Source organism: Pan troglodytes, chromosome 10 (assembly GCF_028858775.2).
Source record: "Pan troglodytes isolate AG18354 chromosome 10, NHGRI_mPanTro3-v2.0_pri, whole genome shotgun sequence".
NCBI lineage: Eukaryota > Metazoa > Chordata > Mammalia > Primates > Hominidae > Pan > Pan troglodytes.
Window position 1 is genome coordinate 95049401 of NC_072408.2, and position 19384 is coordinate 95068784.

Genomic DNA, 19384 nt, shown 5'->3' on the forward strand with positions numbered 1-19384 from the left:
AAACGGGAGCACCTAGACTCATAAAGCAAGTTCTTAGAGAGCTACAAAGAGACGTAGAGAACCACACAATAATATTGAGGGACTTCATCACCCCACTGACAGTATTAGACCGATGAGGCTGAAAACTAACAAAGATATTCAGGACCTCAACTCAACACTTGATCAAATGGGCCTAATAGACATCTACATAACACTCCACCCAAAAACTTACCAGGGTGTGTTTCCAGTAGCTTAAAAGGGAGATGAAAGACCTCTACAAAAAGGATCACAAAACACTGCTCAAAGAAATTGGAGATGACACATGTAAATGGAAAAACATTCCATGCTCATGGATAGGAAGAATCTATATTGTTAAAATGGCTATACCACACAAAGCAATTTAAATATTCACTGCTATTCCTATCGAACTACCAAAGACATTCTTCACAGAGCCAGAAAAAACTATGCAAAATTCATATGGAACCAAAAAAGTACCCAAATGATCAAGGCAATCCTAAGAAAAAAGAACAGAGATGGGAACATCACATTATCAAACTTCAAACTATACTATGAAGCTACAGTAACAAAAACAACATGGTACTGGTACAAAAACAGACACATAGATCAATGAAACAGAATAGAAAGGCCAGAAATAATGCTGTACACCTACAGCCATCTGATCTTTGACAAAGCTAAGAAAAACAATCAAGGGGGAAAGACTCCTTGTTCAGTAGATGGTTCTGGAATAACTGGCTAGTCATATACAGAAGATTGAAACTGGATCAATTGAAACTTTTATTATGCCAAATACAAAAATCAACTCAAGATGGATTAAACACTTAAATGTAAAACCTAAAACTATAAAAATCCTGGAAGATAACCTTGGCAATACCATTCTGGACATAGGACTGGGAAAAGATTTCAATATGAACATGCCAAAAGCAATTGCAACCAGAAGAAAAATTGATGAATGGGACCTAATTAAACTAAATTGCTCCTGCACAGCAAAAGAAACTATTAACATACTAAATAGACAACCTACAGAATTTGAGAAAATTTTTGCAAACTATGCTTCTGATGAAAATCTAATATCCAGAATCTGTAAGGAACTGAAACAATTTTACAAGCAAAAAGCAAATAACCCCATTAATAAGTGGGAAAAGGAACTGAACAGATGCTTTTCAAAAGAAGACATATATTTAGCTAACATCATATGAGAAAATGCTGAACATCACTAATCACAGAAATGCAAATCAAAACCGCAATGAGATACCATCTCACACCAGTCAGAATGGTTATTATTAAAAAGACATAAAATAACAGATTCTGGCCAGGTTGTGGAGAATAGGAAACACTTATACATTGTTGGTGGGAATGTAAATTACTTCAGCCAATGTGGAAAGTAGTTTGGCAATTTCTGAAAGAACTTAAAGCAGAATTACCATTTGACCCAGCAATCCCATCATTCAGTATATACCCAAAGGAATATAAGTCGTTCTACCATAATAACACATGCACTTGTATGTTCATTGCAGCACTATTCACAATAGTAAAGAGAGAATCAACCTAAGTGCCCATAAACAGTAGACTGAATAAAGAAAATGGGGGACATATAAACCATAGAATACTATGCAGCCATAAAAAAGAATAAGATCTTGTCCTTTGCAGCAGCATGGTTGGAGCTGGAGACCACTATCATAAGTGAACTAATTCAAGAACAGGTAACCAAATACGAAATACTGCATGCTCTTATAGTGGGAGATAAACTTTGAGTACAAAGAAGGGAATAACAAATACCAGGGCCTACTAACAGGAAACAGAGCATGAAAGTTTGAAAAATGTTCATCTTAGCCATGTTGCAGAGAAAGAAATAGCTTTTTTGGGAAACGGATTCAAGCATTCTGTGGAGAAAAGACTTACTGGAGATGTTTACATAATTAAAATGGAACCAAGTGCTGATAGCCAAGAGAAGGTGAAAAGGGTGTTGAAGGCCTTTCAGAGACCTTTGCAGTAGCCCCTCATATCATAGGCCCAGAGGCCCAAAAGGACTAAATAGTTTCAGAGGTGTCACTGCTCTGTGCCACCCCAGGAGGCTGCTTCCTACATCTCAGGTGCCGCAGCTCCAGCCCTACATCAAAGGTGCCCAGGTATAGCTTGGGCCTCTGCTCCAGAAGGTGCAAAAGTAAGCCTTGGCAGTTTCCACATGACGTTAAGCCTGCAGGTGTTCAGAGTGCAAGAATGAAGGAAGTTTGATGTCCTCAGCCTAGATTTCAGAGGATGTATAACAGAGCTTAGGTGCCCAGACAGAAGGCTGCCACAGGGGCAGAGGTCTTACAGAGAACTTTTACTAGGGCAGTGCAGGGGGAAATGTGGAGTTGGAGGCCCCATATAGAGTACCCACCTGGGCACTGCTTAGTGGAGCTGTGAGAATGGGGCCACTGTTCTCTAGACTCCAGAATGGTAGCTCCACTGGCAGCTTGCCTGAATGCCACAGGCATTCAACTCTAGTCCATAATGGCAGCCTCAGGGGCCGAACTCTGCAAACCCACAGGGGCAGAGCTGCCCTTGGGAGCCTACCCCATGCACCAGTGTGCCCTGCATGGGGGACATGGAGTCAAAAGAAATTATGGAATTTTAAGATTTAATGACGGCCCTGCTGGGCTTTTAACTTACACAGGGCCTGTAGCTCCTTTCTTTTGGCTGTTTTCTTTCTTTTGGTGCAGGAATATTCACACAATACTTATAGTCTCATTATATCTTGGAAGTAAATGACTTGTTTTGAAAGCTCATAGGTAAAAGCAAATGAGTCACAGATGAGACTTTGAACTTGGACTTGGAAATTTTAATTTAATGCTGAAATGAGTTAAGACTTTTGAGAGACTATTGAGAGAGACTATTGTATTTTGAAATATGAGAACAACATAAGAATTGGAGGAAAGGGGAAGAATTATATAATTTGGTTATTTGTCCTCACCCAAATCTCATGCTAAATTATAATCCCTAGTATTGGAGGTGGGGCCCAGCAGGAGGTGATTGGAATATGGGATTTGATCTCTCATGAACTGCTTGGACCAACCCCTTGGTGACAAGTGAGCTCTTGCTATGAGTTCACATGAGATCTGGTGTTTTGAAAGTGTGTGGCACCTCCCCTCCTCCACTGTCTCTCATCCCTGCCTTCATTATGTGAATTGCCTGCTCCTGTTTTGCTTTCCACCATAAGTAAAAGCTTCCTGAGGCTTCCTCAGAAGCAGATGCTGCTATGCTTCCTGTATAGCTTGTAGAACTATGAGTCATTTAAACTTCTTTTCTTGTATATATTTTTTAAAAGCATAATTATTTTGAAAATGTTTTTGAAAATTATCCTGTTGCTGCATGTATCAATAGTTCATTTTCTTTTATTACTAAGTGGTAGTCCATTGCATGGATATACCACAGTCTGTTTTTTCACCCATCTGTTGATGAACATCAAAATTGTCATTTTTATTTTTGTTTGGTGCAGTAACTTTTCTCTTTTATGTATTATGATTTTTATGTAGAATGTATTTTATGTATTACATAATTTTAAACTGACAGATAAAATTGTATGTATTTGTCATGTATAACATGTTTTACTGTATATATACATTGTGAAAAAATTAAATCTAGCTAATTAACCTATGCATTGCCTCACATAGTTTTGGTTGTGTGAATGCTTTATATTCACTGTGTTATTATTTTTCAAGAATACATTATTAATGTATTGTTGAATATATTACTTATATACATTAATATATATATTATTAGATGTAACAACCATATTGTACAATAGATTTCTTGAACTTATTTTTCTTGTCTAACTGATATTTTTTATCTTTTGACAAACATCTTCCCAATGCCCACCTTCAGCCACCAAAACCCCAAGAACTGCTATTCTACTCTCTACTTCTATGACATCAGTTCTTTTGGAGTCCACATATGCACTACTTGTCTTTCTGTTCCTGGATTATTTCACTTAATATTCACTTGACAACCTCCAGGTTCATCCATACTGCCACAAGTGACACTACTTATTTTTTGTAAGGCTGTTCCATTGTGTGTGTGTGTGTGTGTGTGTGTGTGTGTATATATACACACACACTATATTTTCTTTATTCACCTATTAATTGTCACTTAGGTTGATTCCCTATCTATTGTAAATAACATTGCAATAAACACGGGAGTGCAGATATCTCTTTGGCATACTGATGTACTGTTATTTTTTATACCCCATAGTGGAACTGCTGGATCATATGATAGTTCTATTTTTAATTATTTTTGAAATTTAAAAAGTTGTTTATAATTGACACATAATAATTGTACATGTTTATGGTGGTATATGTAATGTTTCAATATATTATATGAATACATATGTAATGATCAAACCAGGGTAGCTGGCATATCCATCACCTCAAACCTTTATCACTTCTTTGTTGTGATAACTTGCAAGATTTTTATTTTAAATTTTTTGATAAATTTCTTTCTCTTTTCCATAATGATTGTTCTAGCTTACGTTTCTATCAACAGTGTGCAAGGGTTCCTTTTTCTCCACATCTTTGACAACAATTATCTTTGGTCTTTTTGTTAATAGAATTTGAGCAGATGTGAACTATTTCATTGTGGTTTTAATGTGTATTTCCCTGATGATTGGTGTTGTTGAGCATTTAAAAAATATACTTATTAGTCACTGTATGTTTTCTTTTGATAAATGTCTATTCAGGTATTTTGCCCATTTTTTCAACCAAGTTATTTTCTTCTTATCAAGTTGTTTGAGCTCGTTATATATTTTGGATATTAACTTCTTATCAAATGTACTGTTTGCAAATATTTTCTGCCATTCTGTAGGTTCTCTTCATTCTGTTGATTGTTTTCTTTGCTATACATAACCTTTTTCATTTGATATAACCCCATTTGTCTGTGTTTGCTTTTGTTCCCTGTGCCTTTAGGGTCATATTAAAAAGTCATTGCTCAGAGTAATGTCAAGGAGCTTTTCCTCTATGTTTTCTTCTTATAGTTTTATAGTTTTAGGTTTCAAATGTATGCCTTTAGTCCATTTTAATTGATTTTTATATATGGTGTGAAATAAGAGTCTAATTTTATTCTTCTGCATGTGAATATCTAATTTTGCCAATATCACTTATTGAAGAGACTGTTCTTTCTCCATTGTGTGTTCTTGGTAACTTTGTTGAGTGTTAGTTGGCTGTAAATATGTGTATTTATTTCTAGGCTCTCTGTTCTGCTCCATTGGTCTATGTGTCTGTTTTTATACCAGTACCATGCTGCTTTGGTTACCATAGTTATGTAATATATTTTGAAGTCAGGTAGTGTGATACCTCCGGCTTTGCTCTTTCTGCTTAACGTTGCTTTGGCTATATGATGTATTTTCTGGTTCTGCATAAATTTTAGGATTCTTTTTTCTATTTTTGTGAATAATATCATCTGTATGTTGATAAAAATTGCATTGACTCTTGTATTAGTCTATTCTTACACTGCTGGAAAGATACAACCTGAGACTGGATAATTCATAAATAAAAGATATTTAACTGGCTTACATTTCTGCATGGATGGGAGGCCTCAGAAAACTTAAAGTGATGGCAGAAGGGGAAGCAGGCACCTTCTTCACAAAGTGGCAGGAAAGACAAGAGCAAATGGGGAAGTGTCCCTTAAAAAGCCATCAGATCTCAAGAGACCTCACTCACTATATGAAAACAGCATGGGGAAAACTGCCTCCATGATACAGATCCCTCCTGTGATGACACATTGGGATTATAAGGATTAAAATTCAAGATGAGATTTAGGTGGGGACACAGCCAGACCATATCAACTCTTTAGATCACTTTGGGTAGTATGGACATTTTAATAAAAATAATTTTTCAAATCCATGAACGTGAGTTATCTTTCCTTTTGTTTGTGTCTATTTCAATTTCTTTTATTATGTTCAATAGGTTTCAGTGTGAAGATTTTTTAGCTCCTTGGCTAAATTTATCCTAAGTATTTATTATTTTTTGTAGCTATTTAAAATAAAACTATATTCTTGATTTCTTTTTCAGATCATTTGCTGTTAGTGCATAGAAACTCCACTGCTTTTGTGCGCTTATTATTTTTATCTTGAAACTACTGAATTCACTTACCAGTTCTAACAATTTTTTTCATTTTCTTTTGTTTTTGAGACAGGGTCTTGCTGGGATACAGGTGTGTGCCACCACTCTTTTTTACAGGTGTGTGCCACCACTCAATTTTTCCTGCCTAAGCCTCTGAGTCTTGATGGGAGAGGATGCCATGAAGGTCTCTGACATGCCCTAGAGACATTTTCCCCATTGTCTTGGTGACTAACATTCTGCTCCTTGTTACTTATGCAAATTTCTGCAGTGGGTTTGTATTTATCCTCAGAAAATGGGTCTTTCTTTTCTAGTGCACCATCAAGTTGCAAATTTTTTGAATTTTTATGCTCTGCTTCCTCTTGAACACTTTGCTACTTAGAAATTTCTTCCACCTGATACCCTAAATCATCTCTCTCAAGTTCAAAGTTCAACAGATCTTTAGGGCAGGGGCAATATGCTGCCAGTCTCTTTCCTAAAGCATAGCAAGAATCACCTTTATTCCAGTTCCCAACAAGTTTCTCATCTCCATCTGAGACTACCTCACCCTAGACTTTATTGTTCATATCATTATCAGCATTTTGGTCAAAGCCATTCAATCAACAAGTCTCCAGGAAGTTCCAAACTGTGCCACATTTTCCTGTCTTCTGAGCCCTCTAAGTCTCTGGGATGTTTCAAACTCTGCCACATTTTTCTGTATTCTTCTGAGCCCTCCAAACTATTCCAACCTCTGCCTGTTACCTACTTCCAAAGTCACTTCCACATTTTCGAGTATCTTTACAGCAGCACCCTACTACTCCCGGTACCAATTTACTGTATTAGTTTATTCTCATGCTGCTATGAAGAAATACCTGAGGCTTGGTAATTTATAAAGAAAATGAAAGATTCTCCCTCAGGGCCTGAAAGTTCGGGGGAATGAATAACTCCTCCCTCCTTAGGCCCAGTCCCAATGTGCAAGGCCACTTGCACCAGCAGTGTGCATCAGCAAGATAGCAGAAGCAGGAAGAGAGCTGGCCGGAAGACACTTACCCACTGGAGATCGAGAGAGAGAGGCCGTCTGGGTAACATGTAGCAGTTACATCAGACTGAGACACTTCCTGTTTACAAGAGACTATAAAACCCATGCCCCATCCTCACTTGGGGCTGGTGCGATTTTAGGCCTCAGCCCATCTGCACCCAGGCGCTCATTAAAACAGTGTGTTGTTCCACCCACCTTGTGTTGTTTGTTGGTGCATTCTCGTGGTTCAAACCAATACAAGAGCCTTACATCAGGTGCTGAAACCTGAGACGGGCTCTGGTCCATGTGCCCTGTGGACCTACCCCTCCATCCCAGAAAGCAGGCCACAGCAGCTGGACAAAGGAAGCTCCTCAGCCCCCAGTCACCTCTCTGTGCATGCACATTGGTCACTGATCTCACCTACTGGTAAGTTTCCTGGGAGCCTGGTTAACAGAGATAAATCCACACGGCCTCTCTTGGTTTCTCTGGTCCAGAAATCCAACGTTGGTCCAAGAAGGCTCCGGCATGTGTGAAGCACTCGCTGATCATCTGGTCTTAGGGGGATGCCTCTAAGCCATTTGATCCCGTTCTAGGAACGAAAAAGGCAGCAGTGAGGATTGCTCCTTTTATCGTCTCCCTGCGGCCATCCAGGAAGGTCTCCTTTTCCTTGTTCTCCCGAGTGTACCCTTTGTTATGGGAAATTCCCTGTCTTCCACTCCAAAGGACAGCCCTCTAGGCTGCCTCATAAAAAACCTGCAAACCTTAGGCCTCGGGTAAGATATCCACCCTAAGTGACCTGTCTTTTATATTGCAATTCAGTTTGGCCACAGTACGAATCTAATGGGTCCAAATGGCCCCCAAATGGAACATTCAACTTTACAATTTTAATTGACTTAAGCAACTATTGCTGACGACTGGAAAAACGGGGAGAAATTCCTTATGTCCAGGCCTTTTTCACACTCAAATTACAACCTGACCTCTGCAATTCTTGCTCACCTATTCAAATCCTCCTTCTCCATCATCGCCACCCTGAACGCCTTTCTCCTCCCGACCCTACCTCTTTTTCCTGGTTTGATCCAGCAGACTGCTGTCCACCCCTCCCAGCCCCTACCTCTCCCTCTCAACCATCTTCTTTAATCCCCCAAGCCTTCTCTTTTTCTTCTCAGCTGCCATCTTCCCAGCTGCCATCTTCCCATCCAGCACCGCCTCCAAGAGTATCCACTTCTTTTCCTACACTGTCCTCTCCTCAGGACAATTCTAGCACTGCCTGTACCCATTCTTCTCCCTCATTGCCCTCTCCTGAGGCCCATAAACCCATCCCACCACCTTAAACCCCTATCTATTCTCCATTGCTTATTAACTCAACCCCCTTCCCCCTTCAAACCCTCAACAGGAACCATTTCCAGGTTCTTCCTTCTCTCCAGTCCATACTCACTCAGGTGCCATCTTTGACCCATGCCCCACCCTTACTTCAGCACCTGTGCTAGAGTGCCCCCTTTGGGAAGTAGCAGGAACTGAAGGTATTGTTAGAGTTCGTGTTCCCATCTCCCTCACTGATCTCTCTCAAATTAACAAAAGACTCGGTTCATATCCAGAAGATCCTACATCTTATATTAGAGAGTTTCAGTACTTCACCCAGTCTTATGAACTAACTTGGCATGACCTCTACATTATCCTCTCTTCCACCCTCACCCCAGAAGACTGGGACTGTATCTGGACCTTAGCTCAGGCACATGCTGATACAATTCCTCACCAGGCTCCTACCCAGCCTACTGGCACAGAAGCAGTCCCCAGTCAGGACCCCCACTGGGGTTATAAAGATGGGGCCCCTGGACACTGCTATTGAGACCACATGATTGTGTATCTCCTTGCAGGACTCAAAAAGGGTGCCCATAAAGCGGTAAACTATGAAAACTTTCAGAAATCACCCAAGGTCCTGATGAAAACCCAGCCCTTTTTCTCTCTCATTTAACTGAAGCTATGAGAAAATATACCAACCTAGACCCAGCCAGCCTAGAAGGAACCACTATCTTAAATGTTTGATTCCTCTCCCAATCCACCCTTGATATCCGGTGCAAGCTTCAGAAGCTTGATGACGGCCCTCAAACCACACAATGAGACCTTCTTAATTTAGCATTCAAAGTCTTTAACAATCATGATGAGGAAGATAAAAGGCAAAAACAGGCAGAATTTCAAATGCTTGCCTCTGCCATCAGGGGCCCTGCAGGCCCACGGGGCCACAGCTCCACACGGAAGCCTCCTAGTAATCCACCTCCACCTGGCACCTGTTTCAAGTGCAGCAATGAAGGCCAATGGTCTAGAAAATGCCCTAACCCAGGTAAGCCCATCAGGCCATGCCCCATCTGCGGAGGGCCCACTGGAAGTCGTACTGTGAGTGGCTTCTGCAAGGACCACCCCCATCTCTTCCTGAGCTGGCCAAAACCTCCTACTTGGATCTCATTGGCCTTGCCACTGAAGACTGATGTTGCCCTGGAATGGATGCCCTGGCAACTACCATCTCTTCATCCAAGCCAAGGGTAACCCTGATGGTGGCAGGTAGGCCAGTATATCTTTTAATTGATACCAGGGCAACCTACTCTGCTTTACCTAATTTTTCAGGACCCACCCAGTCCTCCAAAGTCTCTGTTGTGGGTATTGATGGACAAGTCTCCAAACCCTGAGTCACCCCTCCACTCTTCTGCTCCCTTCACACCTTTTCCCTCACTCACTCTTTCTTAATCCTGCCCTCATGCCCAACTACACTCCTAGGCAGAGACATCCTTTCAAAACTCCACACTACTCTCCACTTCCACATTCCCCATGGTAACCAACACATCCACCCAGACCCCTCTGGTGCTTCTAGCTTTCTTCTACTCCTCCAACCTCCCACCCTAAAATATGCAACCTTTGCTTATCCCCCATCCGTAGTTAACCCTGCTGTTTGGGATACTTCCACACCCTCAGTTGCAAAACACCACACCCCCATCCGCATTACCCTTAAAAACCCCACCCAGTTCCTTTCACAGAAGCAGTATCCAATCACCCAAGCAGCTCTTGCAGGCCTAAAGCCTATCATTTTCATCTCCTTCCAGTCACCTATTCTGCCCAACAAACTTCCCTTTTAACACACCAATTCTACCTGTTAAAAAGCCAGATGGAACTTATCACTTAGTCTGGGACCTCAGGCTCATTAACCAAGCTGTGCTCCCAGTATGTCCAGTAGTTCCTAACCCATACATTTTACTTTCCACAGTTCCCTCCAGTACCACCCATTTTTCCATCCCAGACCTAAAGGATACTTTTTTTTACAATTCCTTTGCACCCCAATTCTCAAGACTTCTTTGCCTTTACGTGGGAAGACCCCTACACCCACCTTTCACATCAGCTCACCTGGTGCATACTACCTCAAGGTTTTAGAGACAGCCCCCACCTTTTTGGACAGGACCTTGCCCACAACCTCTGTACCTTATCCCTAAAACTGTCCACTTTCCTTCAATATGTTGATGATCTGCTCCTGTGTAGCCTCTCTCAAAGATTGCAACACCCATTTTATCTCTTTTTTAAACTTCCTGGCAGAGCAGGCGTATCGGGTCTCCCCTAAAAAAGCACAAATATGCACTCCCTCAGTCACCTACCTAGGCCTAGCCTTTACCCTGCAAACCCAAGGGCTCAAAACTGACTGCATATCCCTCCTCCAGTCCCTCTCACCTCTGCAAACTAAGGAAGAAATTCTCTTTTCAAGGATTAGTGGGATATTTTAGGCTTTGGGTTCCCTCCTTCGCTCTACTTGCCAAACCGTTATACCAAGCTGCTAAAGGCCCTCTCCATGAACCTTTAAACCCTGCACAGCCTATTATCCAACCTTTCTGTCTACTCCAAAAGCCTCTCGTCTCAACCCCCATCCTCACTCCCCCAGACCTCACCAAACCTTTCTCCTTCTATACTGACAAATGATGTGGAGTTGCACTAGGTGCTCTAATCCAGTATAAGGGACCTGCCCTCCGGGTTATCACCTACTCCCCCAGACCTCACCAAACCTTTCTCCTTCTATACCGATGAATGACGTGGAGTTGCACTAGGTGTTGTAACCCAGTCTAAGGGACCTACCCTCCAGGTTATCACTTACCTCTCCAAACAGCTTAAAACCGCAGTTCTCAGATGGCCTGCTTGCCTCCAAACACTGGTGGCAGATGCTGTCCTCACCCTTGAAAGCCTAAAACTATCTCTTCATGCCAACCTAACAGTTTATTCAACCCATAACATCAAAGACATGCTAGCTCACCGCAGTGTACTAAGTCTCATCTCTGCCCCATGGCTCCTCCAACTGTATGCTTTATTCATAGAAACTCCCCAAATCACTGTGCTAACCAGCTCCTGTTTAAACTGGCCATGCTCTTACCTGCAGCTACTGCCTCCCAAGACCCTGCACACTTCTGTGTAGACACTGTTCAAACCTTTCTTATACCTTTTCCAAACCTAACAGGCCAACACCTTCCAGATGCCTCCTTTATTTGGTTTGTAGATGGCAGCTCCTTCCTATATCAAGGATGCCAACATGCTGGCTATGCTATAGTGCTACGCCCCACACAGTATTGAAGCCAGTCTGCTCCCCCTAGGAACCACCTCCCAAAAAACTGAATTCATCACCCTCACTCAAGCACTCACGCTAGCAGGCGGACAACAAATTAACATATATTCAGATTCTCATTATATGTTCCACATAGTGCACTCACACTTGTCCATCTGGAAAGAATGGGGTTTCCTAATTGCAAAAAACACTCCTGTCATAAATGGCTCATCAGCAAACTCCTTCAAGCTGCCAGACTCCTGCAGAAAGTTGCCATCATTCATTGCAGGGGCCACCAAACCCCAGACAATCCTATATTGGCTAGAAATGCTCTAGCAGTTAATGTAGCCAAACAAGTAGCCCTACAACCTGTGTAAGGCCAGTTTCTGTCCCTGTCCTTGTTCTCTCCTCTTTACTCCTCAGAAGAAAAGGAGGACTTCCAAGCCCAAAACCTTCAAAAGCAAGGACCACGGTATGTCAAGGAAGGGTGTTTCATTCTTCCTCACTCTCAAATAATCCCTATCCTCCAAACCCTCCACAACTCTTTCCATGTTGGTTACAAACCTCTCTTGCAACTTCTCCACCCTATTCTCACTTGTCCTCTCCTTTCCAGTCGTGTTTGAGAAATTACTCAGTCCTGCTCTATCTGCCACTCAGTGTCACCCCAGGATTCCCTCTGGCTGCCGCCTTTTCATATCCACCAAGCCCAGGGCCTGGTGGGTAACTATATGTATGATGAGAGTTTCTGTTATGACATTTGCACCTTCTGAAGTTGTTGGGAATGCTTCTACCCACCAGGAGAAAGTACAAACAAAGACTAGAAGATAGCAGAGCCATTTATAGGGCAGCATGTGAGTGAAATCTACTTGCAAATCTTGCCCGGGTAATCCTCCCCTCCTTAATCCAGACATGATCTTTCATTCATGAAGCTGCAAATGAGGTCATGCCTCTCCCCGTTGACACCTCCTTGTCCTCTCAACATAACTGTCTTGCAGGCACAGGAGTATTTATTTGCCAACCTGACCCTCACAAAAAGCTACAACTGAAGTGGACAGGCCTCTACACTGTGATACTCAGCATGCCAACTGCAGTGAGAGTCCAAGAACTCCCTCGCTGGATCCATCGCACCAGGGTCAAGCTCACCCCCAAGGCTACTTCTTCCTCCAAAACATTAACAGGAAAGTGGTCATCCTGGCCAATTTCGCCTACCAAGCTTAAATTAACCAAATTTTTTTTTCTTAGAGCCAAAAGATGAGGAAGACTAATCACTTGCTTTAGAAATGGCCTATATCTACCCAACTGCCTGCTGTACCTCACTTCCAACCAAAAGTCTTAATACAGGAATATCTCTCATCACAATCCTAATATTGTCAGTAGCTGCCCTGCTGTCCACAGCAGCCCCTCCGAGCTGCCATGAGTGTTATCAGTCTTTCCACTGTGGAGGAAAAATGCAACAATCCTTTACTTAACATACTCGTATAGAAAAATCCTGTTATGGAAACTTAATTGAGCAATGTGTTGAATCAGGGAAAGGTTATTGTAAAGTAAAAAATCCAGGAGTATCTGGCAGTTGTAATGGGACTATATGTCCAAAAGGTAAGCAGTGGCTTTGCTTCACCAAAATTGGACAATGGGGAGTAAATACTCAAGTGCTAGAGGACATAAAGAGAGAACAGATTATAGCCAAAGCAAAAGCCAAAACAAACAACTCCCCCCACCACCCACCCAAAATCACCCATGGTATTTTCATGCTTTTATACAAAACTACAAGCAGATGTATCCCTTCCCAAGTCAGGAAAAAGCTGTTTGTAGATCTAGGAGAAAGCATCACACTTACCATGAATGTGTCCAATTGCTGGGTAGGCAAGGGAGCTCGTATGAGTGAAGTGAACAGTGGCTGTGGTATGGGATAGACATTCCCCCTTAGTTACTAGCATCCCAAAACCCCAGCCTCATTTTCAGTCCTCAGGAACACCCACAGTCCTAGACACTTACCAACCCAGTAAGAGGGGTGGTGTGCATATTCCACAAGTGGACTGATGAAACCCATCACACTGTAGGCGAAAGCCCCTGTCACCAAACCCTAACAGTCAATGCCTCCACAGCAGAGTGGTGGCCAAGGTTACCCCAAGGAGCCTGGTCTCCTTCTAACTTAAGCTACCTCAATTGTGTCTTGTAAAAAAAGGCCTGGTACTATACAAACACCACTAACCCTTAAGCTGCATACCCCTGCCTAAGTGCACTATGGGACAATCCTATGAACACCAGCCTACAGTGGATTGCCCCTGAAGGATTCTTTTGGATATGTGGAACCCAGGCTTACTCATGGCTACCTTATCACTGGCAAGGTACTTGCTTCCTAGGCATAGTTAAACCTGGATTCTTTTTACTTCCAAAGCAGGTGGGCAACACCCTTGGAGTCCCTGTATGTGATAACCTAAACAGAGAAAAACAATCCTTAAAGGTAGGAGGAAGCCAAAGATGGCGAGAGGACAAGTGGCCTCTGCAATGGATCACTGAATATTATGGCCCTGCCACTTGGGCTGAGGATGGTTCATGGGGTTATCACACTCCCATATATAGGCTAAATAGAATAATTATACTACAGGCTATTCTAAAGATAATCACTAACCAAACTGCCTCAGTCCTGGAAATGCTTGCACAACAACAAAACCAAATGCACACGACAACTTATCAAAACAGACTGACACTAGACTACTTATTAGCAGAAGAGGGTGGGGTCTGTGGTAAGTTTAATATCTCCAATTGTTGTCTTAACATAGAATATAATGGAAAAGTGGTTCTAGAGATTGCCTCAAACATCAGAAAAGTAGCCCATGTACCAGTCCAAACCTGGAAGGGATGGGACCCGACAAACCTTCTAGGAGGGTGGCTCTCTAATTTAGGAGGATTTAAAACGCTGGTAGAGACAGTAATCTTCATCATTGGGTTCCTCCTGTTTCTCCCCTATCCCACTGATAATGAAAGCCACTAAAACTTGTTGAAACTACAGTTAACTGCCAGACAATCCAGACGATGCTCCTGCTACAATGACACAATGGATACCAACCCGTCTCTCAAGAATACCCCAAAAATTAAGTTTTTCTTTATTCCGAGGTGCCCATGGCACCCCCTATGTCATACCTGAAGTAGTTATTGAGAAAGTTGTCCCTTTTCCCTTTTCTATAACCGAATAGACAGGAATTAAAGATTCTCCCCAGGGCCTGAAAGTTTGGGGGGATGAATAACTCCTCCCTCCTCAGGCCCAGTCCCAAGGCACAAAGCCACTTGCGTCTGCAGCGTGCATCAGCAAGATAGAAGAAGCAGGAAGAGAGCTGGCTGGAAGACATGTACCTGCTGGAGATCGAGAGAGGGAGCCATCAGGGTACCACGTAGCAGTTAGGTCAGACTGGGACACTTCTTGTTTACAGGAGACTATAAAACCCCTGCCTGCCCTCACCTGGGGCTGACACCATTTTAGGCCTCAGCCCATCTGCACCCAGGTGCTCACTAAAACAGCGTGTTTCTCCACACCACCTTGTGTTGTTTGTTGGCACGTTCTCAGAGTTTGAACCACTAAAAGAGCCTTTCAGAAAAGAGGTTTAATTGACTCACAGTTCTGCATGGCTGGAGATGCCTCAGGAAACTTACAGTCATAGTGGAAGGCACTTTTACACAAGGCAGCAGGAGTGAATGAATGCCAAGCAAAGGGGGAAGCCCCTTATTAAACCATCAGCTCTTGTGAGAACTCACTCACTATTATGAGAACTGCATGGGGGAAACTGTTCCCATGATTCAATTATCTCCACCTGGTCTCACCCTTGACATGTGGAGATTATTACAATTCAAGGTGAGATTTGGGTTGAGACACAGAGCCAAATGATATCAGACCCATTGTTTGGTCAGGAGTATGTTGTTTAATTTCCATGTTCTTGTGAATTTTCTGAAGTTTTCTCTGTATTTATTTTTAGTTTTAATACCATTGCAACCAGAAAACTTACTTAATATCAGTCTTCTTAAATTTGTTTAAATTTGTTCTGTGTTATATCACATGACCTATCTTGGAGAATGTTTCATGTACTGTTGAGAAGAGTGTGTATTCTGTAGCTGTTAAATGGAGTGTTCTTTATGTGTGTCTGTTAGATCCATTTGATTTAGAGTGTAGTTTCAATTCAGTTTACCTTATTGATTTTTGTCTGAGTGATCTGTCTATTGATGAAAGTGTGGTGTTGACATCCCATACTATTAGGCATTGCAGTCAATGTCTCCCCTCAGATCTATTAATAATGCTTTACATATTTATGTGTCCCAATATTGAGTGCATGTATATTCGTAATTGCTATATCCTTCTACTGAATGGACTTCTTTATCATTATATAATAACCTTTTCTGTCTTTTAAAAAATTTTTTGACTTAAAGTCTATTTTATTGGATAAAAGTATTATTACTCCTTCTCTTTTTTGGTTTCTATTTTCATGGAATATCTTTTTCATCCCTTCACTTTAAGTCTATGTTTGTCTTTACAGATGAAGTGAGTCTCTTATAGGCAGTATATAGTTGGGTCTTGTTTTTATCTCTAATCTATTCAGCCATTTTGTGTCTTTTGATGCTAGAATTTAATCCACTTACATTCAAGGTAATTATTGATAGGTAAGAACTTACTACTGCCATTTTGTTATCTTTTAGTTGTTTTATAGATCCTTTGTTCCTTCCTTTCTCTGTTGCTCTCTTCCTTTGTGTTTTAAGTAATTTTTCTGGTAGTATATTTTGATTTATTACTTTTCTGGGGTAAGTATCCTCTATAGATCTTCTACTTTGTGCTTACCTTATGGCATAAAGAAAAATCTCATAGCTATAATAGATTATTTTAAGCTGATAACAACTTAACTTTATTGCAAAAAAAGCCCACTTCAATTTTACTGTATTTTCTCCCCAATATTTTGAGTTTTGATGGTATAATTTAGATCTTTTTATACTGCTTATCACTTAACAAATTATTATAGCTATTATAAAATTATTAATAGCTTACATTATTGATTTTCATGCTAAAAATTTTAATGATTTATACACCATAGTTAAAATATTTTAATATTCTGGATTTGACTGTATACTTACTTTTATCAATGATTTTTAAACTTTCAGATATTTTTATCGTACTCATTAGAATTCTTTTCTTTCTGCTTCAAGAATTCTCATTAGCTTTTTTTGTAAGACATGTCTTGTGGTGATGAACTTTCTTAGTTTCCGTTTGGGGAAATTTTTATCTCTCTTTCATTTCTTGAGGACAGCTTTCCTTAATATGTTAGGGTTGGTTGGCTGGTTTTTTCCTTTAGCACTTTGAATATATCATCTCCCTCTCTATTGGCCTGTAAGATTTTTGCTGAAAAGTCTGCTGCTAGCTATATTGAAATTTTCTTTTATGTTATTCATTTCTTAGCTCTTGCTGCTCCCAGAATCCTCTCTTTGTGCTTCATTTCTAACAGTTTGGTTATAATATGCCTTGGGGTAGTCTTATCTGAATTAAATCTGGTTGGAGACCCTTGACCTTCCTGTACCTAGATAATTACATCTTTCTTTAGGTTTTGAGCTCCTGTTTTTAAAAATAAGTTTTCTACCCCTTTATCTTTCCCTTCTCCTTATTGAACTCCTATGATTCAAAAACTTGCTCTTTTGATGTTGTCTCAAAAATCCTATAATCTTTATTTCTTTTTATGATTTTTTTTCTTCTGGCTGTCTATTTTCAAATAATCTATCTCCAAGTTCACTGATTCTTTCTTCTCCTTGATTAATTTTGCCATTGATGCTATTTTTTGCCTTTTTAATTTTGTTTATTGTATTTTTTTATCTCCAGGATTTCTGCTTGTTTTCTAAATTATTACTTTAATCTCTCTATTAAATTTCTCATTCTGGTCACATATTATTTTTCTAGTTTTATTATATTGTTTTTCTGTGTTTTCCTGACATTTACTGAGCTGCTGCTGCTGCTGCTGTTGCTGCTGCTTTTTCTCCTTATTCTTCTCCTTCTTCTTCCTCTTCCTCTTCTTCTTCTCCTTCCTCTTCTTTTTCTTTTTGAGACAGGATCTCACTCTGTCACCCAGGCTAAAGTGTAGTGATGTGATTATGACTCATTGCAACCTCAAACTCCTGTGCTCAAGCAGTCTTCCTGCCTCTGCTTGCTGAGTAGCTGGGACTACAGTTTCACACCACCATGTCCAGCTAATTTTTGTATTTATTGTAGAGACAAGGTTTAGCTATGGTGTCCAAGCTGGTCTCAAACTTTTGGGCTTAAGCAATCTGCTCACTTCAGCCTCCCAAAGTATTGAGCTTCTTTAAGATAGCTATTTTGAATTGCTTGGCAGCCATTTCATATATCTTCATTTCTTTAGGGTCAATCACTGGCAACTTAATCTGTCTGGCAATGTTATGTGTCCCTGATTGTTCTTGATCCTTGTATATAGATGTCTGTGCTTTCAAAGAAGTAGGTAGTTATTCTAGTCTTCACAGACTGACTTTGTCTGGGAAAGCCCTTCAGCAGGCACAGTATTGGGGTAGGTAGGCCAGAGGCCAGGGCATTTGCAGCTAGTGTACTGCTATTAGAAACCTGGGGCTTGCTATTGCAGGCATGGTGCTGGAGAATGCAAGAAGTTCAGGGCAGGTGCAGCCTGTGTGGCACTGGGGCATACCAGAAGCCTGGAGCCTCTGGGGGATGCCTGCCATTGAGACCTGCCTGAAGGTGACCTGGTGGGAAGTGGGCTGAAGATCGACTCTTCCACTCAATCCTGAATCCTGGAGATTTGTAGTTCTGCCTGACACCAGGTTGGGTCAGTAGAGGCTCAGTCTATGGATACTGGCTTGGAATATGGATCTATGGGGGTCTGTCTAGTGCTGGATTTTACTATGGTTAACCCAGTGTTGGAGTCTAAGGCAAAGTCCTGTGCTCACTTTCCTCTCTTTCTCCCAGGCAGATGGTATCTCTCTTTGCACTGTGTTGCCTGGGCTTGGGGAAGGGGCTATGAGGATAATGTATGACTGGCTTTCCTACCCTTTTAAAGGGGTCTTTTCTTATTATAGTGACACAATCAGGTACTATAGTCTCTGATTTGGCTTCCTTATCTCGAGGGAAATCATTTTCATGCATGGATATTTATTATTTGTTCAATAGATGTTGATGTTTCTGTGGTGGTACAGTCACTGGAAATTCCTTTTTAAAAATTATATTTAAACTTCTAGGGTACATGTGCACAACGTGCAGGTTTGTTACATATGTATACATGTGCCATGTTGGTGTGCTGCACCCATTAACTCATCATTTACATTAGGTATATCTCCTAATGCTATCCCTCTTCCCTCCCCCCACCCCACGACAGGTCCCGGTGTGTGATCTTCCCTTTCCTGTGTCCAAGTGTTCTCATTGTTCAATTCCCACCTATGAGTAAGAACATGCGGTGTTTGGTTTTTTGTCCTTGTGATAGTTTGCTGAGAATGATGGTTTCCAGCTTCATCCATGTCCCTACAAAGGACACGAATTCATCCTTTTTTATGGCTGCATAGTATTCCATGGAGTATATGTGCCATATTTTCTTAATCCAGTCTATCATTGATGGACATTTGGGTTGGTTTGAAGTCTTTGCTATTGTGAATAGTGCTGCAATAAACATCTGTGTGCATGTGTCTTTATAGCAGCATGACTTATAATTCTTTGGGTATATACCCAGTAATGGGATGGCT

The 19384-nt window shown here is 41.2% G+C and overlaps 2 pseudogenes; both read left to right on the forward strand.

Annotated features, from left to right (window-relative positions):
- The first annotated feature begins 2493 nt into the window (after window positions 1-2493).
- Window positions 2494-12921, forward strand: LOC129136620 (uncharacterized; annotated as a pseudogene).
- A 15-nt stretch (window positions 12922-12936) lies between these two features.
- On the forward strand, window positions 12937-13541 carry LOC104001636 (suppressyn-like; annotated as a pseudogene).
- Window positions 13542-19384: the final 5843 nt, after the last annotated feature.